This window comes from Anser cygnoides, chromosome 3 (genome assembly GCF_040182565.1).
Source record: "Anser cygnoides isolate HZ-2024a breed goose chromosome 3, Taihu_goose_T2T_genome, whole genome shotgun sequence".
Classification (NCBI taxonomy): Eukaryota; Metazoa; Chordata; class Aves; order Anseriformes; family Anatidae; genus Anser; species Anser cygnoides.
In genome coordinates, this window is record NC_089875.1 from 100,675,027 (window position 1) to 100,686,326 (window position 11,300).

The 11,300-nt window shown below is 42.6% G+C and overlaps 1 long non-coding RNA gene across 2 annotated transcripts; it reads right to left on the reverse strand.

Annotated features, from left to right (window-relative positions):
• Nucleotides 1-384: 384 nt before the first annotated feature.
• On the reverse strand, nt 385-11,009 carry LOC136790513 (uncharacterized). 2 transcript variants are annotated; one of them, XR_010830576.1, is made up of 5 exons: nt 10,874-11,009; nt 7,909-8,008; nt 7,557-7,605; nt 6,476-6,597; nt 385-793 (listed from the first exon to the last, which is right to left on the reverse strand). It is a non-coding gene; the product is annotated as an uncharacterized lncRNA (long non-coding RNA). The 2 variants fall into 2 exon arrangements; XR_010830575.1 differs by lacking the exon at nt 385-793 and adding an exon at nt 1,914-5,748.
• Between the last annotated feature and the right edge of the window lie 291 nt (nt 11,010-11,300).

The following is an 11,300-nucleotide window of genomic DNA, read 5'->3' on the forward strand; positions in this document are numbered from 1 at the left end:
CAGCTGTGAAGAGCAGACTCCTCCTTGCTGTCATGAAGCTCATTTTTATTGCCAGCAACGACATATGGAAAAAAGCCACAGACACCCTCTGTGGATGATGCAGAAGGTAAAATCTGAAAAGGAAACAGGAGGAAACTGGTGTGCTTGTTACTACAAGACAGGGACAAATATGAGACAGACCAAATGGTTAAAGCAGGCAGACATAAGGTGTCCAGGACCTTGTCCAGGAAGTTTACGTGAAACATTATATTACATCAACAACTTAAAAAATATAAACCCTACATTGCCTAAACAGTCTGGGAATGGGATGCAAGAAAAATGTCCCTTTATTATGTCCAGGAGATGGACATTGTTCTGGTGAACTCCAGGAAGAAAACTCAAAGTCTGAAGATCTTCAGGGGAATAGTATAATCAGATCAGCAGCGTGAGCTCATGCTGGGCACTTACAAAAACAAATATACCACAGAGAATATGAGTTATTTGCTGCTCACCTGGAACTTTGTGTACAAGGCAAGGCAGTCTCAGATGTGTTTCCCTGAAAACTGCATGACTTCAGTCATAACCTGGGACAGCAAAAGCAATATCTGCATGTACAACATATTCACATCATTTTTCTTAATATTCTAGACTCTATACTGCTCACTGGTTAAGAAACTTTATGTGCTCTGTTGGTATACCTTGAAGGTCTTCTTACATTTACTTTGTTTATGTTCTTTGTGCTCCCTCCTCTTGACAGAATTGCAGTCAGCTTGACCAAATCTATCCTGCAATTTCCTACATTTTCAAAGCCATTCTGGAAGAGAAGAAAGGTAAAGCCAAGGCATTTTATTTAGCCCTAAAATGTTAAAGCGAAGTCCTCCAGAAAAGTTGAAATTCAAGTATATTTACTGATCATGAAATGAGATTTTATCCCTGGGGTATTTCTCTCAGTGCTTCTTTGCAAACATGACACCAGGGTGTCCCTGGCAGAACCACAGAATGGTTAAAGGACACAGGGAAACTCTGGAGGTCACCTGGTCCAACCCCCCTGGCTCAGGCAGGGACACCTAGAGCATATGCTTATTTTTCAAAAAAAATAACCCCACTGAACCCCTGGGTGAAATCTGATCCCCTGACTTTAAGAAATATATATAAATAAATAAATATTTGCACTTTCCATTGACTCAGCTGGGTACAGCATTTCACCAATATGACTATTTTAGTACTCCTAAGCATAAGCACAATAGCTTGCAGATACAAAGGTTATTCTAGTCAAGGTTTAATAATATTTTATACCTATTAAGGAAGAAAAATCATTCATGTATATGTTACTTTTCAGTACTCTTTAAGGTTATTAAAGCTATTCAAATACATGAAAAAAAAAAGATGATGTGACAGAGCAATAACCCTTCTGAGGAATTGGATATGGATTTAAGAAGTCCGTGTATTTTATGTAAGTTGCAACGACCCCTTTGAACAGCAGAGGACTTTTGGTTACCCCAATTTGTCCCTTGAATGGCATCCAGCGAGAAGAACAGTGGGAACAGTGAGGAAACTCAGCTTCAAGGGCGAGCAAAGAGAAAGGCCCTTTTGTGCGACTGCCCAGGCAGAACTCCACACACTCACTTTCACACACAGACAAAAGGGGGACGTGAACACTTATCTCTTCTGTTTTTTCTATATTTTTTTTTCCAAGGCCTGCAGCACAAAATCCCTCGCAGGCAAGTTGTCAGCAAAGAGGAAGCATTTTGTATACGGAGGCCCAGCCTGAAAGATTACCAATATCATTTACCACAAAACTGACACAGCAAGAGAAAGTGCTGTGAAAGGACTCAGCAGAGGAGAGGGCTGAGATCTGTGTGAGCAAATAATAAGTGCAGCTGCTGCTTTAATGATTGTGCTGAGCTTCCAATGATGTGCTCGATTCTCCACACTGCTGAGCCAATATGAAACGTCAGAGGAACTCCACGGTAGTCAGTGGAGAAGCTGGGGTGAATTAAAACTGAAGTAAAACTAGCATGGCAAAGTTAAATATAAGTCTAATCCTGCTCTCCTGCATGCACATCACGCTGCGTTGGTTCCTTTTGACTTCACTTGTTAAGCAAGACAGATGCACAGCAGCAACCGGGCTCTTTTGCTGGGAGGAATGCAAGTGCCAGGAGATCAGAGACAGCAAGAGACATCCCTGCCCGCAGCGCTGGTGGCCCACAGCCAAGCAAGGGAAGATGGTTTTCATCCCTGACCCCAGGGCGCTCGTGCCTTTTGCATTAAAACTGTGCTGCATAAACAGCTGAACAACACTGAGAGCAGGGACCAGAAGTCTGGACCTGTCTGCAGCTGGGTGCAATGTCAGGCAGCTTCTTGTGTCGCCTCTCTCTCGTCCTGTGTCTCTCAGCATCATGGTGCTGTCCTGAAGAGGGGTGCAACTGTCTTCAGCCTGCAGGGTCTAGGTGAATACAAAAGGTGCTAGGATTGGTCTCAGTGACGAAACTGCTAAAGAAGGGTATGGCAGCACAACTGCCACAGATTTTTAAAGGAATAGAGCCAGTCTCGCACTTGCAAATAGTGATTTTAGGCAGCTATCACAAGGGGTGAAACTGCACTGTGAATCCCAGTGAGCTGGAACACTTCCAGAGAGAGAAAAGATTTCAGACAAAACCACATTTCCTCTTCATTGGAAGATACTGCCTCCTCTGTAGCACACCTGTCATTGTGAATCTAATTCGTCAGTGCCCTGAGAACCTAAGTGCCTCCCTTGAGCACCATCAAAAAATTAACAACGCTACTGCACAGATCCGAATGTACGTGATCTCTCTGTGCCATCCAAGTCCACCAAATACTCCCATCACACTTGTAAGGTCTCATTTACCCAGACCTCCCAGAACCTACATTTTGGATCATGTTTTGCACAAAATGCAGGGAGGGAGGTTAGCCTTGTTGGTCAGAGGCAAGTTGTCAGAGCTAATATGAGTGAGGGAATAAGAGTTTTATCCCTTTTTCTCTACCTGGGGAAATGAGAACTCTTATCATCACAAGACCTTTGTACAGACAGCAGTCATAAAGGTTTTCTAGATTTTCTCACTCTTTTCTCTGCAAACTGCAGCACATGGCTTTGGATAATGAAATACCCGATAGGCCGTAACAGGGAAATAACCATATGTATAGACTAGTTTGGAGAGTAGTCACTGGGAGAAAAGGGACATGCATTCCTGTCAAATGCCCAGCGACTCCTTCAGGATCTTTTAAAAATAATCCAGAGTATTGACATTTCCAAGCTTTTTGATGACTTAAGCTGTAATGTTTTGCCCATACCTGCTTTACCAGTTAGCTCTACCATGAAGCTTCCCTGAGTGAAATGCAGCTTTTCCTGGCAGAAAACCTTCTCTTCTTAATTATAGCACTGAACTTTTCCCCGGACTGGAATCGATAACACAAGCAGAACAACCTTCTGCCAGTTTAATTTACTCCATCCACGGCAGGCCATTCCTGCAATCGGCTGTCTCCAGTTTGAAGACCACACAGCTCCTGAGATCTATCGCAGCACATCCACCATCCATCTATGTGAAGCACGAGCCCACCCAAGGTAATACCCAACCTGCATACCCCTCAGCAACACGTATAGGTAGCATCAGAGTTCTTCTAGGAAGGACACCACCATCTAGTGTGTGCGTAATAAGGGTCACTGACTTCGTTGTGAGGACAGGTGGGAATGATGGAGGTGGCTGGGAGGGACTGAGGGTATCAGGGTCTGCCCACACAGCAGGGAACCACAGCCTTCATGAGGCTCTGCAGAACTGGGCGTTCTTGGCATTTTAGCATGAGTTTACACTGATCTGGGTGTTAATTTGCTTTGGATACAGCCCAGAGAGTGGAAACTGTGTGGAGAGCCAGTGGGCTTGGCTTCAGAGGTTTCCTCTGTCCTGCAAATAGGATGTTGACATTACCAGAACCATAACAAGGGCCATAAGTCCCGTTTTATCAGCCACCCCAGCAAGCTCCCACAGCCAACATCTCCACCACCACAACCTATCCCCTCTCCCCTCAGTGCTCCCTGCCCTCCGCTGCTGCCACAGGAGCTGACGGGAGCAGCACCCCCATGCACTCAGAAGAAGCCATAAGGAGCAAGAGGGACACAAGAGCAGGCTGCAGCTCCTGCCCTGGCTCATCGCAGGCTGCTGGAGAGATTGCCCTGGTGGCAGCAGAGCCTGTGGCCGCAGAGGGATGTCTGGTAATTCACTTCAGCTCTGGATTTAAGCACTTTGGATAGACTTGAGGCATACACAGTACAGGTTTGACACCCTCCTCCCACACAAATTCCACCTTCCTGTATTTTATGCCACCAGTGCTTCTGAATTTAGAATAAGCTTGCAACAGATAACACAACTCTGTTTTGTCAGGGCACCCAAATATATATATATATATATATATATATATATATATATTCAAATCTTTGAAATGGTTAAAACTAAACCACTAGTGAAACCGTCCATAAAACTGCCACACGTTCGGTTTCCAGGTTGAATATTGTGTCAGCAGGTCCCTACCACACTATTTTTTTTCTTCTCAAAACTGTTCATCACATTCCTTTGAAGTTCATTTCTTAGCCATTTTGTGCACATCACCCCACTTTTTGCAGCCCACCACCTTGCCTTTTCTTTCTCAGTTCCTTCAAAATCCCCACTTCCAAAATCCTTCATATCCCATCACAAGACATTTTTGCAAGCATTCCAGTCATTTCTCCTTATCCTGATCTGAAGGCAAAAAATACAAATGGTGCATCTTCTTCTGATGCAACAAATGATTTTAGGGAAGTGCAATAAGCAACGGCAAATATGTGACCCAGGCGAGGCGTCTGAGCAGGAGCTGCGCACCGCTCCCAGGCGCTCTGCAAACCTTTCATCTGTCACTCTCAAGGCTCTACTTTGTTTGCGCTAGGAGTTAGGTAGCAGAGTAGCAGTTAGCAGTGCTGGTAAAGGAAACTGAAGGCTGGGTGTAGGAACAGGCCTTCTGTCTGAACACATTTCTTCTTATCTTCCCTCGATGCTTATGCTGCAGTCATGTCTCATCTACTGTGACAGATCATTATCCCTCCTGCGTGTGCAGCACTCCTGCACTGACGGTGTCACTTCACTATTTGTCATCAAACCCACGGGTTCACATGTTTATGCACGTCTCAGCTGTCTTTTGCTTTACTAGTGCTCACTTCATTTAGATTTATATGCCAACTACTAGTAGTAAGGCAATAGTTTTGTTCTTTCCATAATAAGCAATTTACTTCTGGAAGAACTTGATTTTTTAACAGTCATAGGAATATTCATCAAAAGACTCAAAATAGTGTTTCTTTGTCCCGGGATATTTCTGAATAATTTTTCCCCTCTTTTTTTTTTTTTTTTTTCTCGTCTCCAAACCAGTACCATTGATATTTGCACTGATCAGACACACAAGCTAAATTAAACTGTTGCAACCAGCACTTTAAATTCTGTCTCCCATGTGTCTTCTTGGGCTGGGTTAGGAAGCACGGTATTCACAGTCCCAGCAGTCTCTTGGAGTTCTTTGTGCTAGATATCAAACCACACTATCATCCTCATAATTCAACCAGTAATTGTAACCATGGGATATTTTATTTTAAAATATGTTGGAGCATGTGTAGTCACAGTCACCTAGGAGATGCTGAGCGAGTAGGAGTTTAGCCACAGAGAGTTTTGACAAGTTGTGTTTTGCAGGGCGAATCAAATAATCCTGTCTTTAGCTGGGAAGTTGTCCGTGTGACTATGGTAAAATAAAACATTACAAATTATTTCTTCTGAAAATGTGGTTGCTTACAACTGTGCTAACATCTGGCACTTCATAAATAGTAGCAAAAGGAGTTGGGTAGAAGCAGAAAAAGGAAGAACTGTGTAAAGTGAGAAGCAACACACAGTCTGAGGAAATTGTTGAGATCCCAGTTACCTAACAACAGACACAGAAGTGAAATCTATGGCTCTTGTGTATAACAGTGTGAGCTATTGCCATCGGTGCTGTGCCCATAAAAACACGAGTGAATACAAGAGAAAAAAACTGTCTTTTGTATATAGTGTACGCAGATGAGAGAGAGAGAAACAAGCAAACAAGCAGGCATCCTTTAAAGAAAATTATAAACTTAAAAAGGTCATGTGAAAAGTGTCCTGCTTTTCCAAACAGAATAAAAATGTGGTGAAAACCAGAACCTTTAGGCTTAGCTCTGTTTGTCAACACAAACACTGCCCTGCAGACAAATCTCTGCCTACTGCCCCCTAATTAAAAGAGCTGTCCTGTAGTTTTCTGAGATGAAAGAGAGAAACAAAGGGAAAGAAAACTACATGGGGACAGAGGAAACAATAGCGTCTCTGTTTCCTTTATGAAATTTACTGGGAGAACCACAGTTTTACTGCAGAACCACAGGCCTTTTCTATTTACAAAGTCAAAGCCCAGTGAAAAACTTTGGAAGATCCTTGTGCCAGATGCTGTTTCCAATTACCTGCGCTCTGTGTTTTCATAAGTGGAGTTTCTACTGAAACCATAATCAGCCTGAAGTATGTGATGTCCACAATTGCACGCTTGGATCAGCAGGCTCTTTTCCATGTCTCTGGTAGCCCCATCCTGCAGGAAAATACCTTTTTTCCAGTCAAAAGAACATAGCTAAGCTTAAATACTTGGCTTTAATTTTTATGTTGGCCAGCAGCCCATGAGAACACTGGAAAGTGGACATAAGGGGAAAATGATAATAAGGATTCTTTCTATAACACCTTTTCATGGGTTTTCCCCTCCTCCCAAACAGCTTGCAATAGTGAACATCACAGGCTACTTCTGGGTGCTAAAGTGCCCTGTGTAACAATTACTTGCTGTTTGATAAATTCAGCATCTGCAGAGGATTCCCAGCTTAAAAGACCTCAAAGTTTCCAATTTGGGAAGGAAGGGGAAGCTACATATAGCAGAACTGCAGGAAGCAGCACTGTAGGTTACCAGGCTGTGCCCTTGAAACGGAGCAAAGCGCCCTGCTAACCAGCTTGGATGAGGACAGACTTGCCCATGTTGCTGAGGGGAACTGGCCAGGGTTGCCCCATATTTTGTTTTGAAATTTTAAGCCAGAAGTGCTGTGGCAATTAGCATCTGGCTAGCAGAGCCAGGAACTGAACCAGTGAACTACCCCAACAAAAGTTTTTAAAATCCAGGCATACGGATAGCTAGTGCATTTTAGATATCCTTACACCATCAGATCCTTGCATCTGCACCTGGAAAGACGCTGGCAAAAGTCACCCAGCAAGCAGATTCTTGGGAAGCACAAATCAGCACAGTCCTGCTGACTTTCTGTATTCAGATTTGGAGCCCTTGACAAGACTTATGGAATCTAATAAAAATGCAGACCTTTCCAGGAAACGCGTTTGGCTGTTTCTTTAACCCAAATATTAGGGTGTTTATTTATTTATTTTTTTATTATTTATTTTGACTGACAGAATTCTAAATTCTCTACAGTCCCTAAAAGGAAGCATTTCAAAGCTCTAACAATATTTTATCGTAATAGGACTTCATCTGGAAAAGAATAAAAATGGATGTCCCACCTGTCTGTATTCACACGATGGATTCTGATGAACTGCTCAGTGGTTTTGGCTGTTACAAGTAAGACAAAGACATAATTAGCCCCAAAATCTCAAAAATATAAAGGTTTTTTTTTTTAAAAAAAAGTTCAAATTAGAACATTTGTAACTTTAGTTATATGTAAACTGTGAAATATTGAACTTCTGAATACTGAATACTGAAATATTGAAAGGGGAAGACTGAGAGAAAGAACCCCACTTTCTTTCCACTTCTCTCCAGACTACGTATCCTCCTACAAATATACAAGAGGCGAAGGTAGAGGGATAGGAGCAGTATTACCATTCCCAAACCACCTATTCCCATGTATTAACTCACCTGCTTCCTCCACCACAGACATCTGAACGTGAACAGAAAGACAGGCATCCCACTGCCTTTTCTGAGCTCAGCGGGGTCCTGGTTTCAGAGACAAAGGATGCTGCAAAAGGCCACAGATAGGGACCAAAGTAGGAACAGTTTCATTCTACTATTTTTATTTTGTTCAGCTCCACAGGAAGAAAATATTCTGTTCATATGGAGCAAACATAGTAAAAAAAAAAAAAAAAAAAAAAGGAACATAAAAAAAAAAAGGAACAATGAAGTAATGTGCTGTGCAGTGTCACCCAATATTCCCATAGTACTTTACTTAAGCAAAAAAAAATGAATTTATTTCCAACACCTGATGGGATGAATCACCTTCTTCCTCCCCCACACACTTTTCAAAGAAAACTGAAGCTTAAACAGTTTGTACCCAGTAATAAATGAAAGTTTATGGCAGAACAAGAAATAAAACCCATTGCCATATTTCCTATTGTAAGAGCTCTAGGAAAAAAAAAAAAGAAAAGAAAAAAAAACCACCACATAACTCAGTTGCTCAGTCTTTGCTCATACAGATTTCTGCCTTTTTCTTTTTCAGACTGAAGATGTAGGAGTAAAAAAAAAAAAAAAAACTTTAATTGGGAACTGTTTCCCAGGTAATCTGCACCTACGATTTCTTCCTGCTGAAAGTGCTTTTCTTAAGCCTCTTTTCAGTCCTCGCACTCCCTTTCTCCTCCACTGCCATCAGTGTTGGCACAGCCATGCAGGTAGTCCCTGTCCCAACTGGCTGAGCTTATTTGCCTCTTTAGTGGCTTCGGAGAGCTGATCAACTTCAAGAAAAAATAAAAATAATAATAATAATTGCACATTGCCTCAACCTCTTTGCATTTAAACTGTGCAGGAGAAGGCCTGAGACTGATGAGGAAACCTACAGGATATTCCAGCTGGTTCACATACAGTAGCAACATCAAAAGCAGCCAGTGAAAATACAGATTTTTCATTGCCCCTTCAAAAATAACTTCCTTTAGAAGTTCTCTTTTACCACATGTAATCTGAGCTATTCTTTTGGCTCTCAGGAATCAGAGGCTACCTTGTAATTTGAGTTAGAGGAAGCCTGGAACTCTGCTCTCCCTGGAGATCTGCAAACGAGGAACAACTGAGCTGCTGTTCCTCTCTTGTTCTTGGGAGAGGGAATACACAGCTTCACTCCTTTTGGCTGGCATCAAGCCAGGCAGTCTGGTCAGGAAAGCAGAGGGAGCCAGAAGGGCTTCTGTTCCCTGTGTCCTTCCAGTTGTGGCTTACAACAGGGAGTATCAGGTGAGCAGCCTCTGTTCCTTCCTGTCCGCGATGCCTCTTTCTAGACTGGGATAAAAGCAAGTTCTAGGCATATATACTGATAACTACACCGATATATGCCTACACGCTGACAGCCTGCTTGAAAAGCAGAACCCAGCAGTGCCAGCACGTAGGTTGACCTGAATGTCAGGTTGTGCTCCCTGGCTTCAGTACATCAACACCAGCTGAATGAGAGACAGAGTAATTTGTCTGACTTTTCAACCAGACATTACGTATGATAATTAACACGCTTTAACCATCACACTTGCAAACCAGAGTTGGACACAGCCAAAATCTGCATTAAAATAACACTTAGTTAATTGAGGTAGTGCTTAACAAAGAGATATGAATGAATTCAGGTGCTCCTCTCATTTTTCTCCATTAGTATTTTGACACTTCATTTTTATTTTAGTAGAGAGTGGTAGAGTACAGTGCCTCTGAGGTATGCTATCAAATCACAAAGCATATTTAAGTTGACTGTGAAGTTGGAGTCGGTGTTTGTTTCCGAAAGATATACAGGAGCACAGAACTAGGAAAGGAAAAAATGTTAAAAGAAAGAAGTGAAACCTTTCTCATTAGTCTGTGGAAGTTCCTGCACAGCACTGCTCCCGTCCAGGGCATCTCCCATGGACATGCATAATTCTGAGAGATTTTCCTAATGGTTTTAATCATATTTTTAAGAAGACTCTCTGCCTGCCTACAATTTCATTGTGATCTAAGAAGAGACAGGCAGTGCTGGCAAAAACTGATTGTCTTATTTCATTTCCTTAAAGTTAATAAACTCTCAATCTCAGCTTTTATTTCTGATTCTAATCAAGATCCAGCATCTTACTTAATTAGAAAAATATGGGAGAGAAGTATAATCCATCACTGCAGATGAGATTAATTTACCCAGGCAAAATGGGTAGAAATCACTACATATTTTCTACCTGCAAACTCTGCAATGATTTTTCACGTGTACAAAGAACTGCAAAGGGAAAAAAAATGTGGGGAGAGAGGGGGTAACCTTATTCTGTAATGCACTAACAAGTCGGTAAATTAAGCCCTGACCACTGAGACAATGGTTTCTAGAAGGTGCGGGAACTAACTTAATCCTGCACCAGTTTGTGCTCCTCAGAGACCTCCCACTCGCTCAGTACTTTAATCCTGCAGTTACTTTTTCTCTGCTAAACCAACACTAACTGCAGTCTGCAGTGAATAACGAACAGGCGAGCTTAACAAAAGGAGTCAAACTCCTGCCTTAAGTCTGCACTGTGACTAATTTAATTGCTTACAGCTTGCTTTCCTTCAGAAGCAAGCAGCTTGGCTTTATTGTACCGTTCTGCCCAGGAGCAGGTGGATTAAGCCTTCCCCACCTGAACTGGAAATGTAGGGCTTTATTAAGGGGAAAAATAGCAAGCTAAGGAAGGCAAGTTCTTCCTGAGAAAAAGAAAAGGAGTTTCATTGGCTTTCAATAGGTAATTTTTCCACAGTCACAGACCCCCACATGGCCTATTGGAATATGCAAGCAGCGACAGAAATCCAAGCAACCTACAAAAAGAAGGGAGAAAAAGAAGAGAGGGGAAAAAGAGAGAAAAAAAGTGGTGGAAGAAAGGAACATGAAACAGAAAGAAAAGAGAAAGAAAAAGCAGAGGAGGGAGGAAGACATCACCTTCAAAGCTCCCCATGTGTGAGCTGCTCCCTTGCTCACGGAGAACTAGCGCCATCAGAGAGCACAGCGATGGAGGGACCAGCAGTAAGGCTGCCAGGCATATATCGCTTCCTTCCTCCTTTGCAAGGGCTTCTTGTCAGCTCAGCTTTCATCCAGAGGATACTCCTCGCTCTCGATCAGCTCCTTTCTTTTCTTCTTTGCTGCCTGAGTAAGCTGTCAAGCAGGTGTCACTGTTGTGTCATGCCTCGCTCCCTTCCCTCGGCAGCGGAGCTCACTCACCGAGTTGCTCCCGGTGATATTTATGAGGTGCAGATGCTCTTCATGCTCATTTCAGAAACAAACCTGCAGGTACTGCCGTATCTGAGTAATAAATGCTGCCTGACCTACTTTTAGCCACTTAGTTATGTTCAGGCTGTGGCTTCTTTCT